Source organism: Pristis pectinata, chromosome 1 (assembly GCF_009764475.1).
Source record: "Pristis pectinata isolate sPriPec2 chromosome 1, sPriPec2.1.pri, whole genome shotgun sequence".
NCBI classification, from domain to species: domain Eukaryota; kingdom Metazoa; phylum Chordata; class Chondrichthyes; order Rhinopristiformes; family Pristidae; genus Pristis; species Pristis pectinata.
Genome location: NC_067405.1, coordinates 4,218,908 through 4,238,303, shown reverse-complemented (window position 1 = coordinate 4,238,303; position 19,396 = coordinate 4,218,908). Strand labels below are relative to the sequence as shown.

Below are 19,396 nucleotides of genomic sequence, written 5' to 3'. Positions count from 1 at the left end.
GTTTCTTACCCCTCCTCCACTCAATCCACCTGCCCGTCACCCACACACCCCTCCCACTGGGTCACCACCCTCCACTGTTCCCATCTGCCCTCCCCACCTCCCTCACTTGGTTCCAGGCGCCACCTTCCTCTCCTATCAGATTCCCACCATCTGCAGCCGTCTGTCACCTCCACCTCTCACCTCCCAGCCTCTGTCGCTGCCTCCACGCTCCCCTCCCCCATCTGCCTATCACCCCTCCTCACCTGGATCCATGCCAGCTCTTACCCCACTCCTTCCCCTCACCTCTTTATGCTGGTTATCTCAGTCATAGATAAGATAAGATCTTTATTAGTCACGTGCATTGAAGCACACAGTGAAATGCACCTTTCGCGTAGAGCGTTCTGGGGGCAGCCCGCAAGTGTCGCCACGCTTCCGGCGCCAACATAGCACGCCCACAACTTCCTAACCCGTACGTCTTTGGAATGTGGGAGGAAACCGGAGCACCCGGAGGAAACCCACGCAGACACAGGGAGAACATACAAAGTCATACAGCACGGAAACAGGCCCTTCAGCCCGATTGGTCCATGCCGACCAAGATTCCCATCTAAGCTAATTCCATTTGCCTGCATTTGGCCTATAAGGCTCTAAACCCTTCCTCCATCTCCCCTCTATCTTTCAGTCCAGATGAAGGGTATTGTCCTGAAACATCGACTGTCCATTTCCCTCCATGGATGCTGCCTGTCTTTTTGCATTGGACTGACTCCTGGGAGGGCAGTACTCCCATACGGTATGAGATTGGGTCAACTGGGCCTGTATTCACCAGATTTCAGCAGAATGGGAGGAGATCTCATAGAAGCATGCAGAATTCGGACTGGGTGGATGCAGGGATGATGCTTCCCTTGGCTGGTGGTCTAAAACCAGAGGTTACCGTCTCAGAATACAGGGTAAGGCACCAGAGACTGAGGTGAAAAATTTCTTCGTTCAGAGGTTGGTGGAACTGTGGAATTCTCGACCACAGGAGCTAGTGGAGGCCAAGTCTTTGAATATAAGAAGAACGCAGATAGATTTCAGGCCACCCAAGGCATCAAGATTTATTGGGGACCTGAGGGGCAACTTTTTCACGCGGTGGTGAGTATATGGAACGAGCTGCCACAGGAAGTGGCTGAGGCAGGTACAATAAAATCTTTTAAAAGACACTTGGACAGGTACATGGATAGGAAAGGTTTATAGGGGTATGGGCCAAATGCAGGCAGATGGGATCAGCTCAGGTAGCCAACTTGGTCAGCATGGACCAGCTGGGCTGAAGGGCCTGTTTCCGTGCTGTATAGCTCTAAGAGCCGTTGGGAGAGTGCGGAAATATGGTAGTGAGAGGATCAGCTATGATTATAACAAATGAGGTACAGGCTCAAAGATCCAAATGATCCACACCCCAGGGCTCGGGGGACTGAGTTATAGAGAGAGGTTGAGCAGGCCAGCAACTTTACCACTGGAGCGTAGGATAATGAGGTGTATGAAATCATGAGGGTCACCGATAGGGTGAATGCACACAGTCTGTTTCCCCAGGGTTGGGGAATCAAGAACTAGAGAGCATAGGTTTAAGGTGAGAGGGGAGAGATTTAATAAGATTTCTTTATTAGTCACATGTACATCAAAACACACAGTGAAATGCATCTTTTGCGTAGAGTGTTCTGGGGGCAGCCCACAAGTGTCACCACGTTTCTGGCGCCAACATAGCACGCCCACAACTTCCTAACCCGTATGTCTTTGGAATGTGGGAGGAAACCAGAGCACCCGGAGGAAACCCACGCAGACACGGGGAGAACATACAAACTCCTTACAGACAGCGGCCGGAATTGAACCCGGGTTGCTGGCGCTGTAATAGTGTTACGCTAACTGCTACACTATTGGAACCTTAGGGGCAACTTTTTCACCAAGAGGGTGGTCCATATGGAACGAGCTGCCAGAGGAAATGGTTGAGGCAGGTATATTAACAACATTTTAAAGACACTTGGGCAGGTATGTGATAGGAAAGGTTTAGAGGGATATGGGCCAAACGCGGGCAAATGGGACTATCTTAGATGGGAATCTTGGTCAGCATGGACCAGTTGGGCTGAAGGGCCTGTTTCCATGCTGTAAGACTCTATGACCTCCTATCTATGTTGCAATGCTGACGTTATACAGTGAGAGACCTCAGTCCACTGAGACTGTATCTCACACAGTAAGTTTTTTTTTAATTCCAAAATAAGCTTTATTCATAATAAAATACAAACTATATACAATAATGAAACAGTGCAAACCTTTACATTTGTGTATGGATCAATCATTAGTGTTAGTTTTTATAAAAAGCACAGCACCAATGCCACTCATGTGGCTCGCTGGGGTGATACCCCAATCCCATATTTACAATATTTAAGGGGCTTCCTCGCCTGACCCCGCCCCTCCCTCTCCTATGGCAGAAGAACCCTAAACTGTTGTCCTTCCCCACTGAGCAATACAGTAAGTATTCTCCTAACATGTAGTTTTGCACAGTGACAAACTATTACTGTTCTCCAGTGGTAAACCATTCAACTTGTCCCGACAGCACAGTTTACTCTCAGAACTGGGTCAGGTGAGCTTGCTGCCTTTTTACCAGAATCCCGGTGGACACTAGTACAGCTTGTTTCCTCCTGCCTGAACCTCACACACGGCTAGCGACCACTTTACTGCTTTCGTCAATCTGACCTGTTTTGCATACTCTGGAGGTGACGGAGTGATTGGAAGGTTTGACCAGATGTCAGCGGACGATCTCACAACTCTGGGACTGACTGAAATGAGGGCAAAACACTGGATCCATGCCTGACTGCAGACACAGACTTTCTGCACCTATGACCCATAAAAGGACATGCCTGTTCACTTATCACGCACCTTAAAGGTTCTTAAAGGAGCACAAAGGGTTGACCTTCCCCTAGACTCTATTGCAAGACATGGGAAAATACTGCAAACAGGTTCTGAATGCTTCAGTGAAGACCCATGAGTGACACTGTTGTCAAAATGAGCCACCCCTCATCGCAATAACACACCACAAATGTGAGCAAATAAAATTCTACCACTTGTGGACTGGACCTCAGCTATTCAGCAGCAGGAAAGTCACTGTTTATTCAGAGTGAGGGTCACTCCTGGCGCAACTGTACAGAGTCACTGTTTATTCAGAGTGAGGGTCATTCATTCAAACATACAGATTCACTGAAGCACTGACTCATGGGCAGGCACGGTAGTGTAGCGGTTAGCATAACGCTATTACAGCACCAGTGACCCGGGTTCAATTCCCGCTGCTGTCTGTAAGGAGTTTGTACGTTCTCCCCGTGTCTGCGTGGGTTTCCTCCGGGTGCTCCAGTTTCCGCCCACATTCCAAAGACGTATGGGTTAGAAAGTTGTGGGCGTGCTGTGTTGGCGCCGGATGTGTGGTGACACTTGCAGGCTGCCCCCAGAACACTCTACGCAAAAGATGCATTTCACTGTGTGTTTCAATGTATATGTATTTGGTTGAACATAGAACATAGAACAGTACAGTACAGAACAGGCCCTTCGGCCCACAATGTTGTGCCGACATAGCTAATCCCTCCTGCCTACAGAATGCCCACATCCCTCCATTTTCCTCTCAGTCATGTGCCCATCCAAGCCCCTCTTAAATGCCCCCAATGAATTAGCCTCCACCACCCTATCAGGCAACGCATTCCAGGCACCCACCACTCTCTCAGTAAAAAACTTAGCCCTCATGTCTCTTCTGAACCTACCCCCTCTCACCTTAAATGCATGCCCTCTGGTATTGGATCTCACAATAATGGGAAAAAGATATTGCTTGTCCACCCTATCTATGCCCCTCATAATTTTATACACTTCCAACAGATCACCCCTCAGCCTCCACCGCTCCAGAGAAAAGAGCCCAAGTTTGTCCAGCCTCTCCTGATAGCACATGTCCTCTAATCCAGGCAGCATCCTAGTAAACCTCCTCTGCACCCTCTCTAAAGCCTCGACATCCTTCCTATAGTGAGGTGACTACAATATTGAAGAACAATATTGACCAGGATAATAAAGAGGACAATAAAGAAAAAAGTGCCACAAGATCTATTGTGTCCATCTAAATGGACAAATGGGGTTCAGTGTAACACTCACCCAAAGACACTGCTGAGAAATTGTACTCCTGGTGAATCTCCTCTGGACTCTCGCCAGTGTAATCACGTCCCTTGTATAGTGAGGAGACCAGGACCGCACACAGTACTTCAGGTGTTTTATAAAGTTGTACCATAAACCCACTGCTTGCATATTCAATGCCCCACCTAGTATTGGTATTGGTTTATTATTGTCACTTGTACTGAGGTACAGTGAAAAATTTGTCTTGCATACCGTTCATACAGGTCAATTCATTACACAGTGCATTGAGGTAGTACAGGGTAAAATCAATACCAGAATACAGAGTAAAGTGTCACAGCTACAGGGGAGTGCAGTGCAGGTAGACAATAAGGTGCAAGGTCATAGTAAACAGAAGTACCCACACCTCAAGGTTCAACAACAGCTTCTTCCCCACTGCCATCAGGTTCTTGAACTCACCTGAAAAATCCTAATTCTACCTTGGACTATATTTCCCTCAACTTGCACTGATGTCGTTATGTTTAGTTTTGCTTATTTTGTCACGTAAGTTATGTATAACTTATGTTAATTTGAGATTACATTATGTTAATATATGTTTGTAATATACTGTTTTGCTGCTGCAAAGAGCTTTCATGGCATTTATACCCTGGGTATGTATGCCCATGACAATAAACAAAGTATCCCCTATGCCTTCTGCACCACTTTATGTACCTGTGCTGCCACCTTCAGGGATCTTTGAACTTCTACACCTCTTACACAGTCCCAGTGAAGTCCCTTATACCTCGGGAAACATCATCTCATTTCTCTCCAAGCACACTTCAGCCATTGGAACACAACACTGGATTCACTAATTTCAGATAACCAGCCTTTCCAGTTTGTATCTGAACTGGCCACTCTGGGCTTGCTTGGTGGATCGGGCAGCACCTGTGGGGTGGAGCTCAGGTTGGTATTTTGGGTCAATGATCTACCCTATTGCGTGGGTGGAGGGGGAAGTCATTGGCCTGAAGCATTAACTCAGGAGGCTTCCTCTACTTCCTCAGGAGGCTAAAGAAATTCAGTTTGTCCCCTTTGACACTCATCAACTTTTATCAATGCACCATAGAAAGCATCTTATCTGGATGCATCGCGGCTTGGTACGGCAACTGCTCTGCCCAGGACCGCAAGAAACTACAGAGAATTGTGGACACAGCCCAGCGCATCACAGACACCAGCCTCCCCTCCTTGGACTCTGTCTTTACCTCTCGCTGTCCTGGTGAAGCAGCCAGCATAATCAAAGACCCCACCCACCCGGGACATTCTCTCTTCTCCTCTCTCCCATCAGGTAGAAAATACAGGAGCCTGAGGGCACGTACCGCCAGACTTAAGGACAGCTTCTACCCCACTGTGATAAGACTATTGAACAGTTCCCTTATACGATGAGATGGACTCTGACCTCACGATCTACCTTGTTGTGACCTTGCACCTTATTGCACTGCACTTTCTCTGTAGCTGTGACACTTTACTCTGTACTGTTATTGTTTTTACCTGTACTACATCAATGCACTCTGTACTAACTCAATGTAACTGCACTGTGTAATGAATTGATCTGTACGATCGGTACGCAAGACAAGTTTTTCACTGTACCTTGGTACAAGTGACAATAATAAACCAATTCCAATACCAGTCTCTTGCTCTCTCCACAGATGCTGCCTGATCTGTTGGGTGTTTCCACTATTTTCAGGTTTTATTTCAGATTTCCAACATCTGCATTTTTTTCCTGCTGAGACACGAGGTTGGAACGGCTGACTGTCCGAAATTTTTGAATTTGATGTTGAGTTCCCAGGGATGTAATGTTCCAGTCAGAGGGTGAGGTGCTGTTCCTGCAGTTTACATTGGGCTCCGTTGGAACAGGGGAGGAGGGGGGAGTGGAGCAACCTTTGTGGTAGGTAGATGCTGCGGGAGAGACTATGGTCAGAGGGGACATGGTGGTCAGTGAGGGGAGAGGTGGTCAGTGAGGGGGAGGGTTAGTGAGGGCGGATGTGGTCAGTGAGGGGAGGTGGGCAGTGAGGGGGGAGGTGGGCAGTGGGGGCGGAGGTGGTCAGTGGGGGCGGAGGTGGTCAGTGGGAGGGAGGTGGTCAGTGGGAGGGGGAGATAGGCAGTGAGGGGGGGAGATGGGCAGTGAGGGGGACGTGGTCAGTGAGGGTGGAGGTGGGCAGTGAGGGGGAGGGGGGCAGTGAGGGGGAGGTGGTCAGTGGGGGGGAGGTGGGCAGAGAGGGGGAGGTGGGCAGTGGGAGGGAGGTGGGCAGCGAGGGGGAGGTGGGCAGTGGGAGGGAGGTGATCAGTGGGAGGGAGGTGATCAGTGGGGGGGGAGCAGTGAGCGGTGAGGGGGGGAGTCAGAAGAGCTGTCCATGTATTTCATCACCAGGCCACTGGGAGGTCCATGTGTGTCAGGAGAACTGGTCAACACTGGATCTGACCCTTCCCCCCTCCACATTCCATAGAACCATAGAACCATAGAACAGTACAGCACAATACAGGCCCTTCGGTCCACAATGTTGTGCCCACCTTTAAACCTCGCCTAAGACTACCTAACCCCTTCCTCCCACATATCCCTCTATTTTAAATTCCTCCATATGCTTATCTAACAATTTCTTGAACTTGACCAAAGTATCAGCCTCCACCACCACCCCAGGCAGCGCATTCCATGCACCAACCACTCTCTGGGTAAAAAACCTTCCTCTGATATCTCCCTTGAACTTCCCACCCATTACTTTAAAGCCATGCCCTCTTGTATTGAGCACTGGTGCCCTGGGAAAGAGGTGCTGGCTGTCCACTCTATCTATTCCTCTTAATATTTTGTACACCTCTATCACGTCTCCCCTCATCCTCCTCCTCTCCAATGAGTAAAGCCCTAGCTCACTTAGTCTCTCCTCATAATGCATACTCTCTAAACCAGGCAGCATCCTGGTAAATCTCCTCTGCACCCTTTCCAACGCTTCCACATCCTTCCTATAATGAGGCGACCAGAACTGGACACAGTACTCTAAGTGTGGTCTAACCAGAGTTTTGTAAAGCTGCATCATTACCTCACGGCTCTTAAACTCGATCTCTCGACTTATGAAAGCTAACATCCCATAAGCTTTCTTAACTACCCTATCCACCTGTGAGGCAACTTTCAGGGATCTGTGGATATGAACCCCCCAGATCCCTCTGCTCTTCCACACTCCCCAGAATCCTGCCGTTCCCTGTGGATCTGACCCTCCCCCTCCCTACATTCCCTGTGGACCTGACCCTCACCCTCCCATATTCCCTGTGGATCCAACCCTTCCCCTCCCACATTCCCCGAAGATCCGAGCTGTCCCTCCCCACATTCCCTGTGGATCCCATCCTTCCCCTCCGACATTCTCTGTGGATCCAAGCTGCCCCTCCCTTGGGTTTTCTCGATATCGGGAATAACTGCAGCTCCCTTCCCTTGCGCGGATCCCCGGCAGCGAATCTCCAGTTTATCTGTGGCTGGGCAGGAACACCACAAATGGAAGTTGAGTGAACTCCCAGGTTGTTGATAATCCCGTTCAATGGGAAGGGCTGAGCCACAAGTTCGGACACCCTGCCCGTGCAGCAGCCTTTCAGCTGAACAGCGTGACGTTAATGCTTCAAACTCAGCTGGATCCAGGAATTAATTGCTACAGTTAGGGATTAAAATCATTTCTTCTTGAAGGACCAGGGCCAATTACACTGCATCAACCAGCTTCCCTGCAGTGCCCACAGCCTCGTGTTCCAGGGAGTTACTCCGTGTCCATGTGTAGTGTGTGTGAGTATTGGCTCTAGGGGGTCACTGCCTAGACTCTGAGTCAGAAAGTTGTGGCTTAATATAGTCATTACAGCATGGAAACTGCCCCTTGTCTCACTGAGTCTGCACTGACCATCGACCACCTATTTACACCAATCTTAACTTGTTCTCCCAACAGTCCCATCAACTCCCAGTCACAGACACACTAGGGGCAATTTGCCAGCTGTACGTATCGATGGTGCTGAGGTGGAGACGGTTGAGAGCTTCAAGTTCCTAGGTGTAAGTATCACCTATAACTTATCCTGGTCCAACCATGCAGACACCACGGCCAAGAAAGCTCACCAGTGCCTCTACTTCCTTGAAAGGTTGAGGGTATTCAGCATGTCTCCAAAGACCCTCACCAATTTTTATTGATGCACCATAAGAAAGCATCCTATCCGGATGCATCACGGCTTGGTATGGCAACTGCTCTGCCCAAGACTGCCAGAACTTGCAGAGAATTGTGGACACAGCTCAGCACATCACGGAAGCCAGACTCCCCTCCACGGACTCTGTCTACACTTCTCGCTGCCTCAGTAAGGCAGCCAACATAATCAAATATCCCACCCACCCCTGACAATCTCTCTTCTCCCCCCTCTCATCGGGCAGAAGATACAAAAGCTTGAAAAACACACACCACCAGGCTCAAGGACAACTTTTGTCCCACTGTTATCAGACTCCTGAACAGACCTCTTGTACAATAAGGATGAATTCTTGACCTCACAATCTATCTCATTATGACCTTGCACCTTATTGTCTGCCTGCAGTGCACTTTCTCTGTAACTGTAACACTTTATTCTGCATTCTGTTATTGATTTTTTCTTTCTACTACCTTGATGAGAATGTTGCCAGGATTCGAGGGCCTGAGTTACAGGAAGAGGCTGGGCAGGCTAAGTTTTTATTCCTTGAAGCGTCGGAGACTGAGGAGTGACCTTATAGAGGTGTATAAAATCATGAGGGCCATAGGTAGGGTGAATGCACAGTCTGTTTCCCAGGGTTGTGGAATTAAAAACTTGAGGGTACAGGTTTAAGGTGAGAGGGGAGAGATTTAAAAGGGACTTGAGGGGCAACTTCTTCACGCAGAGGGTGGTGTGTATATGGAACGAGCTGCCAGAGGAAGTGGTTGAGATAGGTACAATAATGACATTTAAAAGACATTTGGACAGGTACATGGATAGGAAAAGTTTAGAGGGATATGGGCCAAATGAAGGCAAATGGGACTGGCTTAGATGGGCATCGTGGTCAGCATGGACAAATTGGGCCGAAGGACCTGTTTCCGTGTTGTATGACTCTTTGAACCTATGACTCTAACTTCCCCAAGCCCAGGAGTCTCTGCAACCTGTCCCAACAGCTGGGGGCTTTCATCTACTAAATCCCATTGGAAATTTGTACACTCCGAGGCCACAATCAGCTCAGCTCACGATGCCTTCACAGTTGAATAGCTAGTTGACGTTGCCTGTCAGGTTGCAAGTGGGTGAGGCAGTGACCCACATCACTGTTCTCACTGTCGAGTGGTCAACAAAAAGTGGGCAACGAATATAGAGTCATACAGCACCAAAACAGTAATGTCAACAATCATTGTATTGAAGCACGCCTTTAAATATCCAGATGCAGTAAACCTCTGATAATCTGGGACCTTAGTGGTGCTGTACTGAAGAGTTTCTGGATCACTGGATGTTATTTCTATCAGTACTTCAACATGCTTTTAATTTGCCTTTTCTTTGATGTTTCACAGTAGTATAATAAATGTTCCGGTGGACCAGGCAATTAAAATGAGAATGGGAAATGGGGATCCATGGAGTTTAAAGGGAGCATGGGAAATGGGGCCCTGGTGAGTTTAAAGGAAAGTGCAGGAAACTGGGCTCCAGTGAGCTAAAAGGGAGTGCAGGAAATTGGTAATTGGTTTATTATTGTCACATGTACTGAGGTACAGTGAAAAACCTTGTTTTGCATCCATCCGTACAGATCCTTTCACAACATAAGTACATCAAGGTAGCACAAAGGAAAAGCAATAACAGAATGCAGAGTATTACAGTTACAGAGAAACTGCAGTTCAGGGCCACAGCAAGGTAGATTGGGAGATCAAGAGTTCATCTTTATCGAACAAGAAGATGGGGTCCCAGCAAGTTTAAAGGGAGTGCAAGAAACAGGGTCCCAGTGAGTTTGAAAGGAATGCAGGAAACAGGGCCCCTGGTGTGTTGGATGCCAAGTCATCAGGATTTGGGATAGCAGATTGTCACAGTTAGATTGCACACAAACTATTTACTGAGATTTTAAGTCAGCAACCTAAATGTCCCAGATTGTCTGTGCAATTGTTATATAGCTTAAAATAGGCACATATGACTCTCATCCAATGGCCTCACAGATACACAGGGATAATAACAATATACTGCAAACTTAACAAGTAAAAGAATTTGCCATATCTATGGCACCCCTAACAACTCAGGAGCACTTGAAGCACGTTCGGTTGTAACCTATGAAACAACAATGATATTGTGCACAGCAAGTTTCCACACACAACAATATGATAATGAACAAATCATCATTGTTCCCATGGTGTGGTCTCACCAAATGCGTTGGTGAGGCCACATTTGGAATATTGTGTTCAGTTCTGGTCACCCTGTGATAGGAAAGATGCCATTAAGCTGGAAAGAGTGCAGAGGAGATTTACGAGGATGTTGCCGGGACTCGAGGGACTGAGTTATGGAGAGAGGTTGAGCAGGTTGGAATTTATTCATTGGAGCGTAGGAGAATGAGGGGTGACCTTATAGAGGTGTATAAAATCATGAGGGGCATAGATAGGGTGAATGCACACAGTCTGTTTCCCAGGATTGAGGAATCAAGAACTAGAGGGCATAGGTTTAGGTGAGAGGGGAAAGCTTTATGAGGAACCTGAGGGGCAACTTTTTCACCCAGAGGGTGGTCCATATATGGAACGAGCTTCAGAAGAAGGGGTTGAGGCAACATTTGAGTAACAACATTTGAAAGGTATTTTGACAGGTACAGGGATAGGAAAGGTTTAAGAGGGAAATGGGCCATACGCAGGCAAATGAGACTAGCTTAGATGGGAATCTCGGTCGGCATGGACCAGTTGGGCTGTAGGGCCTGTTTTTGTGCTGTATGACTCTATGACTCTAAATAATCTGCTGTTGGATATTGATTTCAGAATAAATATGGTTCAGGGCACTGGAAATAACTCCCTGCTCTCCCTCAAAGTGATACTGCCTTACCTGCACCTCTGGGGACACACAGGCTTGGTTTGTCCCTACACCTCCTCCCTCACCACTCGTCCCTACACCTCCTCCCTCACCTCTTGTCCCTACACCTCCTCCCTCACCTCTTGTCCCTACACCTCCTCCCTCACCTCTTGTCCCTACACCTCCTCCCTCACCTCTTGTCCCTACACCTCCTCCCTCACCACCATCCAGGGACCTAAACAGCCCTTCCAGGTGAGGCAGAGATTCACACGCACCTCCTCCAACCCCATCTACTGTATCCGGTGCTCCCACTGTGGCCTCCTCGACATCGGCGAGACCAAGAGCAGACTCTGTGACTGTTTCACAGAACACCTATACTCTGTCCACAACGACCATCCGGAGCTCCCAGCTGCAGACCATTTCAACTCCCATCCCCATTCCCACACCAACCTGTCTGGCCTCGACCTTCTCCACTGCCAGGGCGAGGCCAAGAGCAAACTAGACGGACAGTGCCTTATATTGCGCCTGGGTAGTCTGCAACCTGACGGCAGGAACATTGACCTCTCCAGTTTCAGGAAACCCACGCCCCCCTGTGTTCCTTTCTCTCTCCTACTGATACACCCTGGTTCTCCCAACCAACACCACCCACCCTCTCCCCGTCAACCAGCTACATCCCCCTCCCCAAAATGATTCCATTTGCCAATCATCCCACCCTCCTCTGGCTCCACTCATAGACCATAGAACATAGAAAACCTACAGCACAATACAGGCCCTTCGGCCCACAAAGCTGTGCTGAACATCTCCCTACCTTAGAAATTACTAGGCTTACCCATAGCCCTCTAGTTTTCTCAGCTCCATGTACCTATCCAACAGTCTCTTAAAAGACCCTATCGTATCCGTCTCCACCACCGTTGCCGGCAGCCCGTTCCCCGCACTCACCACTCTCTGAGTAAAAAACTTACCCCTGACATCTCCTCTGTACCTACTCCCCAGCACCTTAAACCTGTGTCCTCTTGTGGCCACCATTTCAGCCCTGGGGAAAAGCCTCTGACTATCCACACGATCAATGCCTCTCATCATCTTATACACCTCATCATTGAGCCATACTGTCACAGATCATGGAAACAGGCCCTTTGGCCCAACTTGTCCATGCCGACCACGTTGCCTAACTGAGCTAGTCCCATTTGCTTGCGTTTGACCCATACCCCTCTAAACCTTTCCTATCCTTGTACCTGCCTTTTAAACGTTGCAATTGTGCCCACCTCTACCAGCTCGTTCCACATACCCACCACCCTCTGTGAGAAACAGATGTCCCTCATTTCCCCTTTTAAGTCTTTCCCTCTCACCTTAAGCCTGTGCCCTCTGGTTTTAGACTCCCCTACCCTGGGGAAAAGACTGTGACCACCCACCTTATCTATGCCCCTCATGATTTTATAAACCTCTATAAGGTCCAGGGAAAACAGTCCCAACCTATTCAGTCTCTCCTTAAGCCCTCCAGTCCTGGCAACTTTCTTATGAATCTTTTTTGCATCCTCTCCAGCTTAATCACATCCCTTCTATAGCTGGGCGACCAGTGCTCCGAGTGTGGTCTCACCAACATCTAGTACAGCTGTAACATGATGTCCCAACTCCTGTATTCAATGCCCTGACCAACGAAGGGCTTATCACCTTCCTTACCTGTCAGATTCCACACCTGCAGCCGCTTGTCTCCACATCACCTTCCAGCCTCTGTCTCTCCCTCCCCCTCTCCTCCCCCACCTGGCTCAATCTGCCCATCATCCCCCTCCTCACCTGGTTCCACCTATCACCTGCCAGCCCCTGACTCACCCCCACCCCCCCCCCCCCTTTATACTGGCCATCTCCCCTCTACACTCTCGGTCCTGATGCAGGGACTCAACCCAAAATGTCGACTATCCCTCTGCCCCCACAGACGCTGCTCGACCCGCTGAGTTCCTCCAGCAGATTGTGTGCTGCTTAGATCCCAGTGTCTGCAGTCTCTTTTTTTCGGTGCACCCAAGTCTCAGCATTTCTCCAGCTCGTTTATGCCTTTAACTGGTGGTCTCCTGGTGAAACTCTGTACATTCACGATCCCCTTAAAGTGTTTTCAAGGTGGTCTCAGTAAACACAACATGCAAGCACAGACACACACATGCACCACACATAAGACACACAATAAACAAACACACATGCGTGTATTGTTCACAATACAGACACATACACACCCACAATACACAACAGAAACACACATTGCGCACACACTCAGATACACAGACACACACGCATAGATACACACACTCACACACATACATACAGATACACATAGGTACATAGAAACACACAGATACACACACAGATACACAGACACAGACACACACAGATACACACACACATGCACACACACACACACACACACACACACACACAGATACACATAGGTACACCCAGACACACACAGATACACACACACATAGGTACATTCACACAGATATACAGACACAGACACACAGATACACACACACACACAGATATACACACACAGATACACAGACACATTCACACAGATACACACACACACATAGACACACATAGATACACACACAGAATCACAGACACATTCACACAGATACACACACACACATAGACACACATAGATACACACACAGATACACACACACATGCACACGCACACACAGATACACATGAAAACACACATACCCCCCTACCAGCGACGGAATGATACAGCACAGACCTCGGCCTGTTGGTCCCACACTCCTTATTCCTTCCCCGTAGCCCGTCAAGTATTTATTCAAGTTACTTGTGAATCTGCCGGCACCGTCCCCCCGCAGACCCTGAACGCCAGACCAGCACGACTCAAAAACATTCTGCTCTGCCCTCTGGGTGAACCATCTGTCTGTCCCTCCAAGACCCACCCTCATCAATCAGCCAAACAAAGAAAGCAGAAGGAGAGACTGTTCAAAGGATAACCTCCCTTCAGAATCAGAAGGAGCTGGTTTTCTGGTGCTGATTATTGGATTCGAGGAGTTTGCCTCCACATACCTGTCCCGTGACTGCTTCCAAGAGCCCTGTGCAAGGATTTTCCACCTCAGTGAAAAGAGGCTGGCTCTTCCACAGCTCGATTTATATTCCGTTCGGAACCAATCCACATGACATCATCATTCCCTGGCAATTAAGAACCCACAGACTCAGCCAGGCGGTGTACAACAACAACAGCTTGCATTTAAGAAGCATCGCTAGCATCCCGTGGTGTGAGGCAGGAGTGATTATCAAACAAGAGCTGACATCGAACCACGCAGAGGCGGTCATTATGGCAAGTGACCACATAAGGAGGCAGGTTTTAAGGGGAGGAGGGAGAAGTGGAGATGTTTAGTGGGAGGCTGGGGGGAGGGAAATATTCTTCTTACATCTCCGGTTGAGGCAGTTGAATGCAGTCCGGATGAAGGGTCTCGACCCAAAACGTCGACTGTCCATTTTCCTCCACAGATGCTGCCTGACTCGCTGAGTTCCTCCAGCAGATTGTTTTCTGCTCCGGATTCCAGCGTCTGCGGTATCTTTTGTCTCAGGTGGATAGAAAGGTGGGACCCTTTTGGAAAGACGTCAAAATCTAGGGAAGGGGCTGGAGGGGATTTCTGGCCCGTACAAGGGATGACGGGTGTCAGCTGTCTGGAGAAGTTGGCAGTGCTCTTACAGAACAAACGCGAAAGTTAATCGAGGCACTCGAAATGAAGATAAGTAGGGAGAAATTACTTCCAGTGTTTGGAGAATCGGGGACCAAAGGGTATTTAGGGAAAGATGTGCTGGCCCTAGAGAGACTCCAGAGGAGTTTCACAAGAATGATCCCAGGAATGAAAGGGTTAATGTATGAGGAGCGTTTGATGGCTCTGGGCCTGTACTCGATGGAGTTCAGAAGGATGAAGGGGGATCTCATTGAAACCTACTGGATACTGAAAGGCCTGGATAGAGTGGATGTGGAGAGGAAAGGGGAAAGGTTTAGGGGGAACTTCTTCACTCAGAGAGTGGTGGGAGTGTGGAATGAGCTGCCATCCGACGTGGTAAATGTGGGCTCACTCTTAAGTTTTAAGAATAAATTGGATAGATACATGGATGGGAGAGGTCTGGAGGGTTATGGATTGGGTGCAGGTCAATTGGACGAGCAGAATAAAATTTCTGCATAGACTAGAAGGGCCGAATGGCCTGTTTTCTGTGCTGTAGTGTTCTATGGTTCTATGGATGTGTCCATCAGTGGGAGAGTCCAGGATCCAAGGGCACAGCCTCAGAATAAAGGCACATCCCTTTAGAACTGAGATCAGGAGGAATTTCTTCAGCCAGAGGATGGTGAATCTGTGGAATTTGTTGCCACAGAGGGCTGTGGACGCCAAGTTCTTGGGTGTATTTAAGGCAGAGATTGATAGGTTCTTGATTGGTAAGGGGGTTAAGGGTTACAGGGAGAAGGCAGGAAAACGGGATTGAAAAACAAAATCGGCCATGATTGAATAGCAGAGCAGACTCGATGGGCTGAATGGCCTAATTCTACTCCTGTACCTTGTGATATGGACCGAAGGCAAAAGAAGGAGAGGGTCTTGACACTTGGACAGGTCCAAGGATAGGAAAGGTTTGGAGGGATATGGGCCAAACGCAGACAAATTGGACTGGCTTAGATGGGAATCTTGGTCGGCATGGACCAGTTGGACTGAAGGGCCTGTTTCCGTGCTGTATTGCTCTATGACTCTATGAGTGGTCTCCATTGAGAGGCATTAAGGATAACAAATCAGGAACTGCAATACTAGGGCAGATTTTAACTACAAAACAGATTAAAAAGCAGATTGCAAAAACCAAGAGACCTTGAGATATCAATTCATTCAACAAAATAAAGCATGGACAACAGAACCCAGGAGCTTTTAAGAGATAGATCTAGGAGATAAATTTCAAGGAAATGCAAATCAGTGTTGAAATATTTGGCGCTGCAGAAACCGGGAAAGTTGATGTGGGCTTTAGTTTATGGACTGCTAATTGGCGGACTATCTTTCTCCAGACCTGAATGTGTTCAGTTCAGTTGGAGATTGCCTGGATCTCTCCCTTTCATCCGCCCAGACTCCCGGCTGCAGTTCCCCTGGGCTAGATAAGACCACCAGACCCTTCTGCAGGGGATGAGCGTCCCTCCGGCTCCCCCGCCCAGCACTGCTGCCCTGCCCCCGGTACCTACCTGTCACTGGCCGGGGAGACGGGTTGCGCCGGGGAGCGGAGCGATGCGGCCACTGCGCCGTCTCATTACGTGGGGAGGGACTACTGCCTTCCACTCATCCCGGATTACTGTAAAACCGGGAATACAGAGTACTGCCCCCCTGTGTGTTCGGGGACAGGCAGAAAGGTATTATTCAGGAATTATCTGGGAATTATTGTGTCCTGGGAATTACAGTCAATTCAGGAATTATCTGGGAATTATTGTGTCCTGGGAATTACAGTAAATTCAGGAATTATCTGGGAATTATTGTTTCCTGGGAATTACTGTAAATCCAGGAATGGTCTGGGAATAATCCACACTGGTGAAATTACAGCAATTTCGGGAATAGCCTGGGGGAAATCTATGCTGATGTGGGAATTACAGTAAATTCAGGAATTATCTGGGAATTATTGTGTCCTGGGAATTACTGTAAATTCAGGAATTATCTGGGAATTATTGTTTCCTGGGAATTACTGTAAATCCAGGAATGGTCTGGGAATAATCCACACTGGTGAAATTACAGCAATTTCGGGAATAGCCTGGGGGAAATCTATGCTGATGTGGGAATTACAGTAAATTCAGGAATTATCTGGGAATTATTGTGTCCTGGGAATTACAGTCAATTCAGGAATTATCTGGGAATTATTGTTTCCTGGGAATTACTGTAAATCCAGGAATGGTCTGGGAATAATCCACACTGGTGAAATTACAGCAATTTCGGGAATAGCCTGGGGGAAATCTATGCTGATGTGGGAATTACAGTAAATTCAGGAATTATCTGGGAATTATTGTGTCCTGGGAATTACAGTAAATTCAGGAATTGTCTGGGAATTATTGTGTCCTGAGAATTATGGTAAATTCAGGAATGGTCTGGGAATAATCCACACTGATCTGGAAATTACAGTTAATTTGGGAATTATAAAGGAATTACAGTAAATTAAGGAATAGTCACGGGATAACTGGTCTGGAAATTGCAGTAAATTCAGGAATGATTTGGAAACTATTGTGTCCTGGGAATTACAGTTAATTCAGGAATAGTCAGGAGATAACCCACATTTATCTGGAAATTGCAGTAAATTTGGAAAGTACTGCAGAATTATTGTATCCTGAGGATTACAGTAAATTCAGGAATAATCAGAATAACTGATCTGAAAGTAATTTCAGGAATGATCTGGGTATAGGCTATTGTGTTCTGGGATTACAGTATATTCAGGAATATTCTGGGGAAAGGCTACTCAACCCTAGGAACTACAATAAATTCAGGAATAATCAGGGAATAACCAGCACTGATTTGGAATTTACAGTAAATTCAAGAATGGTGTGGAAGAAACTATTGTATCCTGGGAATACAGTATATTCAGGAATACTCTGGGAATAGACCATTCTGTCCTGTGATTACAATAATTTTGGGAATACTGTGGGAATAACCAACTCTGACTTGGGAATTGCATTAAATTCAGGAATACAGAGAATAAACTATGGTAAAATGGGCATTACAATAAATTCAGGAATAGCCTGGGAATAAACTACTCTATCCTGCTAATTACAGTGAAGTCAGGAATAGTTTGGAAAATTCTACTCTATCCTGACAATTACAAGACATGCAGGAATGATTCGTAGAGTCCAACAGGCCCTTCAGCCCATTCTTTCCATGCTGACCACCAAGCACTCAGATATGCTAAAATGGCCAGGGAATAAAATATTCCATCATGTAAATTCAGGAATTGTCCAAGATAAATCACTCTGAACAGGAAATTATCATGAAATCAGGAATAGTCTGGGGGAAAAAGACATCCTGCCCTCAGGAATAGCCTGGGAATTAATCATTCTGAGCTGGGAATAACATCAAATTCAGGAACATAGAACATAGAACAGTACAGCACAAGAACAGGCCCTTCGGCCCACAATGTTGAGCCGAACCAATTACATTAGTAATAAATTGCCCAACTAAATGCCCTACACAATGTCCATATCCTACGATTTCCCTCACATTCATGGGCCTATCTAAGAGCTTCTTGAATGCCCCGATCATATCTGCCTCCACCACCACCCCTGGCAGCACATTCCAGGCACCCACCACTCTCGGTGTGAAAAACTTGCCCCACACATCTCCTTTGAACTTACCCCCTCTCACCTTAAATGTATGCCCTCTGGTATTAGACATTTCAACCCTGGGGAAAAGATACCAGCTGTCTACTCTATCTGTGCCTCTCATAATCTTATAAACTTCTATCAGATCTCCCCTCAGCCTCCACCGCTCTTGAGAAAACAACCCAAGTTTGTCCAACCTCTCCTCATAGCACATGTCCTCTAATCCAGGCAGCATCCTGGTGAACCTCTTCTGCACCATCTCCAAAGCCTCCACATTCTTCCTGTAATGGGGCGACCAGAATTGAATGCAATACTCCAGTTGCGGCCTAACCAGAGTTTTATAAAGCTGCAACATAACTTCCTGACACTTGAACTCAATGCCTTGACTAATGAAGGCAAGCATACCATATGCCTTCTTTACTGCCCTATCAACCTGTGTAGCCACTTTCAGAGAGCTATGAACTTGGACCCCAAGATCCCTCTGTACATCAACACTGTTCAGGGTCTTGCCATTTACAGTGTACTGTCTCTTTACATTTGACCTCCCAAGGTGCAACACTTCACATTTGGCCGGGTTGAACTCCATCTGCCATTTCTCTGCCCATATCTGCAGCTGATCTATGCCCCGCTGTATCCTTTGTCAGTCTTCTACACTATCCACAACACCACCAATCTTCGTATCATCTGCAAATTTACTAACCCACCCATGTACATTTTCATCCAGGTCATTTATATACATCACAAACAGCAGAGGTCCCAGTACAGATCCCTGAGGAACACCACTAGTCACAGACCACTAGAATAAGTCCCCTTGACCACTACCCTCTGTCTTCTACGGGCAAGCCAGTTCTGAATCGAAATGGCCAATTCACCGTGGATCCCATGCATCTTAATTTTCTGGATGAGCCTCCCATGAGGGACCTTGTCAAACTAAAATCCACGTAGACAACATCC

General features: G+C 47.5%; 1 protein-coding gene across 6 annotated transcripts in view; it reads right to left on the bottom strand.

The window, feature by feature from the left end:
* slc4a3 (solute carrier family 4 member 3) overlaps window positions 1–19,396 on the bottom strand; it is a 150,210-nt gene that overhangs the window by 113,438 nt on the left and 17,376 nt on the right. For 3 of the 6 annotated variants that reach the window (XM_052014158.1, XM_052014193.1, XM_052014201.1), the window contains exon 1: window positions 14,170–14,235. The exons of 1 other annotated variant lie outside the window; for it this stretch is intronic. The gene's annotated coding sequence lies outside the window, so the exon portion shown is untranslated. Of the gene's footprint in view, window positions 1–13,827; window positions 13,926–14,169; window positions 14,236–19,396 lie in introns of those variants that run through there. 2 more of the 6 variants (XM_052014175.1, XM_052014184.1) reach the window with 2 other exon arrangements.